General features: G+C 44.3%; 1 long non-coding RNA gene across 1 annotated transcript; it reads right to left on the bottom strand.

Moving 5' to 3' along the window:
* Window positions 1-2,097: 2,097 nt before the first annotated feature.
* Window positions 2,098-2,818, bottom strand: LOC134944971 (uncharacterized). The gene is made up of 4 exons (XR_010182001.1): window positions 2,795-2,818; window positions 2,650-2,713; window positions 2,458-2,576; window positions 2,098-2,229 (listed from the first exon to the last, which is right to left on the bottom strand). It is a non-coding gene; the product is annotated as an uncharacterized LOC134944971 (long non-coding RNA).
* Window positions 2,819-5,690: the final 2,872 nt, after the last annotated feature.

Genomic DNA, 5,690 nt, shown 5'->3' with positions numbered 1-5,690 from the left:
TCAATCCACTGCTTATGTGCACTAACAATACAGCCTTTTTTTCTTCTTGTGCTGGTGTTCAGAATATGTGTAAGGAGCATTATGTGTGTCATGTAAAAATGCATTAATAATGTGCAACATAGTGGCCCATATGTGTAAAGGGCCACTATGTGTGTCATTATGTGTATAAGGGCATTAATAATGTGCGGCATATGTGTAAGGGACATTATGTGTAAAAGGGCATTAATAAAGGTTGTCATAATGTGTAAGGTGCATTATGTTTATAAGGACATTAATGTGTCTCATATGTGTAAGGGGCATTACTGTGTGGAATTGTGTATAAATGCATTACTAATGTGTGGCATTATGTGTATAAGGTGCTCTACTATGTGGCGTTGCAAATAGAAAGGGCACTACTGTGTCGTCTAATGTGAATAAAGAGCAATAAGGTGTGGTGTAATGTGAATAATGAGCAATTCAGTGTGATGTAATGTGAATAAGGGGCTCTACTGTGAGGAGTAACGTTTATAAAGTAAGGCGATACTACTGTGGGATGTAATATGAATTATGGACACTATCGCAAGATAAAATGTGAATAAAGTTGCAGTACTGTGTGGCGTAATTGGAATTGGGGTTACTATTGTGTGGCCATGTCCCTTCCCAGCAAGAAGATGCCCCTTTTTGGGCTCTGCGTCAAATGTGCGAACTGTTCCTATTTAAAATATAGGGGGTACAAGGACTGCTATGGGTGAGGGGTGATGGTGCTGGGAAAGATGTGCAAGGTCAGAGGCAGAACCAGCGGTGGTGCTAGGGGGCACCAGCCAAAATCTTGCCTAAGGCATCATATTGGTTAGGGCCGGCTCTGCCCCCGCCAAAATTGTACATGAAAGCGGGACAGAAGCCCACCATCGAGGGGGCTGGGCTTCTTCCTCAGCACTCACCAGCGCCATGTTTTTTCTCTACAGCACCGCTGAGAGGAAGCTCCCCAGTCTCTCCCCTGCAGTTACACGGTAGAAGAGGGTAAAAAGAGAGGGGGGGCACATAATTAGGCACAAAAATCAATATAAACTGCAGCTACTGGGTTAACATTAAGTTACTGTGTTATTCCTGGGTTAATAGCGCTGGGGTGTGTGCTGGCATACTCTCTCTATGTCTCTCCAAGGGGCCTTATGGGGGAATTGTCTTCAGATGAGCATTCCCTGAGTGTGTGGTGTGTCGGTACGTGTGTGTCGACATGTCTGAGGTAAAAGGCTCCCCTAAGGAGGAGATGGAGCAAATATGTGTGTGAGAGGGTGTCTCCGTCGACAACGCCGACACCGGTTTGGATATGTGTAATTAAGTGCTAAGGTGAATTTATTGCACAAAAGATTAGAGAACAGACAGGAAATCTACCCATGTCTGTCCCTATGTCGCAGAGACCTTTAGAGTCTCTCAATGCTCACTATCCAAAATAATAGACACTGATATCGACACGGAGTTTGACTCCAGTGTCGACTACGATAATGCAAAGTTACAGCCAAAATGGCAGAAAAGTATTCAATATATGATTATTGTAATAAAAGATGATTTGCATATCACTGATGACTCATCTGTCCCTGACACAAGGGTACACATGTTTAAGGGGAAGAAAGCTGAGGTAAATTTCCCTCCTCTCATGAGGAAAAAGAGCGTGAATCTCCAGACAAGAGACTGCAGTTTCCCACAAAGAATTCTCAGGCAGTATCCTTTCCCCACTAGGGCCAGGATGTGATGGGAATCTTCCCCTAGGGTGTCACGTTTGCCCAAAAGGTAGCCCTGACGTAACAGCTATTCTCAGGGACCCTGCAGATAGCGTGCACATTCTGGTACACTACTCAGACCGGCGATTGTGTCGGCATGGGTTTATAGCGCTGTGGCAGCATGGACAGGTACCTTAGCAGAGATTGAGACCCTAGTATGTATATAGATATACATATGTATATATAGAGAGATATATATATATTAAAGATGCTGTCTTAAGAGATATGTAGTCTTGGAAGATCCTGCACTCTCATCAAAAGTAATAACAACGGCGGGTGCTCCTAATGACCTGAGAGGCCACCAATATACCACAACAACCACCTAGGTGGAAGGTGCACTCACGCCCAGAAATTAGTCTCTGAAGTCACTTGTAAATTCAGTATATTTTTATTCGGGTTCACTGTTGATGCCGTATTTCATCGACGTTTCGGTCCTTATGCGGACCTTTATCAAGATTGGCACTTAAATCACCTATACAATCAGAAACAGTTACAATTAATATGTATAAGAACCCAGATTTATTCAACACCAACACCACTAGTGCCTCCCAGGCCCTGAAGACTGTCACAAAAACCAGAAAACGTATTAAAAAGCTGTTTATTTATATATGTAAAAAAGAGATACTTGGAAATAATCCACGTGTGATGAAAGAGACACCTCCACCGTTAGGACTATCTGTTTAGATAGGCAAATGATTACCTGGACGGCAAGCCAGATCACTCAGATGCGTGGAATGGCCTTCAAAGTTGGCAACATGCCTGATCACATAATGAAGTTAAAAAGCCTATAACGTAGGGGAAGCTGCAAGGCGTAGTCACCTATTAGATAAATAACAGAGTAACTACACCATAAGAAAATACACTAACAACGTCATTTTGGAAAAGATCATACCTAGTTACATGTAGAAATAGCTCATGGCAGCTTGTGGGCTCTGTACATGTGTCAGACACTCAGTCTGTAAGGAGGCACAACAGGAAAAAATAATCACCAACCGTAATCATGTGTCAGAAGGGAGCTGCAGGAGAACCATACTCACTGCTCAAGTGTCCAGAGCCAAATGGAAGCTGCATAAAGTTCAGCCTCAGCTGAGCACTATTTAAGGATCAACCACAGGCAGTGCCAATTAGGGAGATTAGTATAAACCCAGTCTCTCATTAACTGATCACCTCTCAGATAACTAACTCAGACCAACTGGGTAAAACGTTACAGGGTTCACAGGACAGGCAGTGGCTATCGCTAACGCACGGCTACTAAAATGAGTGTATTTTAACGATTTAGAAGGGCAACTGCCGGAGACGCGTCTTTTGCGTTCCACCGACCGGAACACCATGCGTTCCATTCCGCGGAAGTGGCGCTGGCCGGAAGTCTCTGCGTTCCACTCGCGGAAAGAACCGTAATTAGGCTTATCCACTGGCTAATGTTTAAAGGAGGTGTACAACCTAGAGGGGGGTGTTCTCAGAGAATGAACACTCCCCCAGGTGGAATCATCAATGTACAGGTCCACTCATAGCTCACAGGGACTCGGAGGTATACCGGAGGTCACCTCACGTATAATCCTGGATTAACCTATGTGTAGCCTGTCAATCACCACAGAAGAAAAAGAGTGCAAATGTAAATAATGATCCATAATATGAAATGTCAAAAATGTCAAAAATGACATAAGAGGGCACCAGATCAAATGACCACAACTCACCCTACGCATACAAACTAACATATATCTGATCAACAAAGGCAAATTGAATACTGATGTGAGTGTAATATCTTTATAGTAATACATTGGTATAATGTAGTAAAAGATTTTAAATAATAAAAGGGAATAGTGGGTGGTGTGGTCATTGAAATTGGTGGACCCTCGTGACTAGTATAGGACCTGGGAAGGCTCCGGGAAACAACAGAAAAATATATATAAAAAACATAAGCAAGGACGTATAAATGACTGTCCTTACTTTCTTAATCTCTATACATAAAAAGAACATACAAAAATGAAAAAAATAAAACATAGAACATAGAACATATAAAACACAAATCGAAACCCAGCCTGTATGTGCTGATTGTATCACAGTGCCCTATGTCCCTGAAACATACAAAGTGTGTTCCAAGGTATCCAATCAACTATGGCAAAATAAAATTCTAAAGAAAAATATTAAGGGGGTTGGCCTCATTGAGGCCCTTTGGTGACACTGTATTGAGTTTGTGTATCCAAAAGCTTTCCTTCTGTTTAAGTAACAAGGTGCGATCGCCTCCACTAACAGGTGGCGGCACCCAGTCAATCAGCTGACACTTCAGGGCAGATACTTGATGTCTAACTGACAAAAAGTGCCGTGCTACCGGTTTGTCAGAAAAGCCCACATTGAGGGCCGTGTGTATGGATGACCGATGGTTTGCCATCCTGTCGCGAAAGGGACGCGCGGTTAGTCCGACATAACATAACCCACATGGGCACTTTAGAAGGTAGACGACATGATCCAGTCGACAGTGGAGATGATATCTGATGAAGATTTTTTTCCCTGTGTGTGGGTGATACAAAAAAGGACCAGTGATCATAGATCTGCACGTTGTGCACCCCCCGCAGGAAAAACTGCCAGGTTTGGCTTGCATAAGCTGGATTTGAGATGTGTTCTGTTCAGGGAAAATCGTGGGTCTCATTAGTAATTGCTTTAGGTTGGCCCCTCGTTTGTATGCAACCATAGGAGCAGGTGTTTTAAGAAAAGGCAAACTGTTGTCGGTGGCTATTATTGGCCAATGTTTCCGTAGGGCCTTTCTGGTTGCACTTGTGGAACCATCATACTGAGTGGAACAAATCATCCGATTGTTACGAATGGGGTTTTTAACCTGTTGTCCATGAAAAATGCTGTTCGCTTTATTGAGACAGCGAGTAAGTACACTGCTAGTGTACCCTCGCTCCAGAAAGCGAGAAGTGATCTCGTTACATTGTTGATCTTTGAGTGCTGCGTTGGAATTGATCCTCATGGCTCTGAGGTACTGGGATATGGGCAATCCTTCCTTGAGGGCTGGGGGATGATGGCTGCTAGCATGCAAGGTCAGATTGCGGTCCGTGGGTTTACGGTACAACGAGGTGTCCAGTCGGTCACCATTTCTGGTGATACTGACATCCAGGAAAGTGATGTTAGTGGCCGATACTGTGTATGTGAACTTGATAGGATTATCCAAAGCATTCAATTGGTTCACCATGTCAAGAAACTCAGACTCGGTGAGATATGTATATATAAAACATGCCCAAAGAGACATGAGTATACTGGGTCCAAGAGTCAAAGCTATGTCGATTTCTACTTGACGTGTCCTGTAGAATATGCAATGGACAGATGATGCCGACTTAAGAGGCATATGGAAGGCTGAGGATTGTGTGGAGAAGGGTTCTCGGACCTGGTCTCCACAGCTATAGCTGGTAATTCTGATATTTTGCCTTATATTCCTGCACAGCCTAGGAAAGCACGACATTATCAAATGCAGCCTTTCGAATAAAGAAACAAGAAAGTCCGAGGTGCGTCCTTTCTTGCCAGAGGCGGGGGCAGAGGAAAGAAGCTGCACAACACAGCTAGTTCCCAGGAACAGAAGTCCTCCCCGGCCTCTACAAAAATCCACCGCATGTCGCTGGGGCTCCACAGGCGGAGCTAGGCCCGGTGGGGGCACGCCTTCGTAAGTTCAGCCACAAGTGGGTTCACTCCCTGTTAGATCCCTGGGCAATAGATATTGTGTCTCAGGGATACGAGCTGGACTTTGAGAAGATGCCCTCTCACCGACGGCCCTGCCGGCTTCCCCCCACGAGAGGGAAACAGTGTTAACTGCAATTCACAAATTGTATCTTCAACAGGTGGTGGTCAAGGTTCCCCTCCTTCAACAAGGAGGGGGTTATTATTCGACCATGTTGTAGTCCCGAAACCAGACGGTTCGGTCAGACCCATATTGAATTT

The sequence above is a fragment of the Pseudophryne corroboree genome, chromosome 7, assembly GCF_028390025.1.
Source record: "Pseudophryne corroboree isolate aPseCor3 chromosome 7, aPseCor3.hap2, whole genome shotgun sequence".
Lineage (NCBI taxonomy): Eukaryota > Metazoa > Chordata > Amphibia > Anura > Myobatrachidae > Pseudophryne > Pseudophryne corroboree.
Note: the sequence above shows the minus strand (reverse complement) of the source record. Positions and strands in the feature narration are given on the sequence as shown.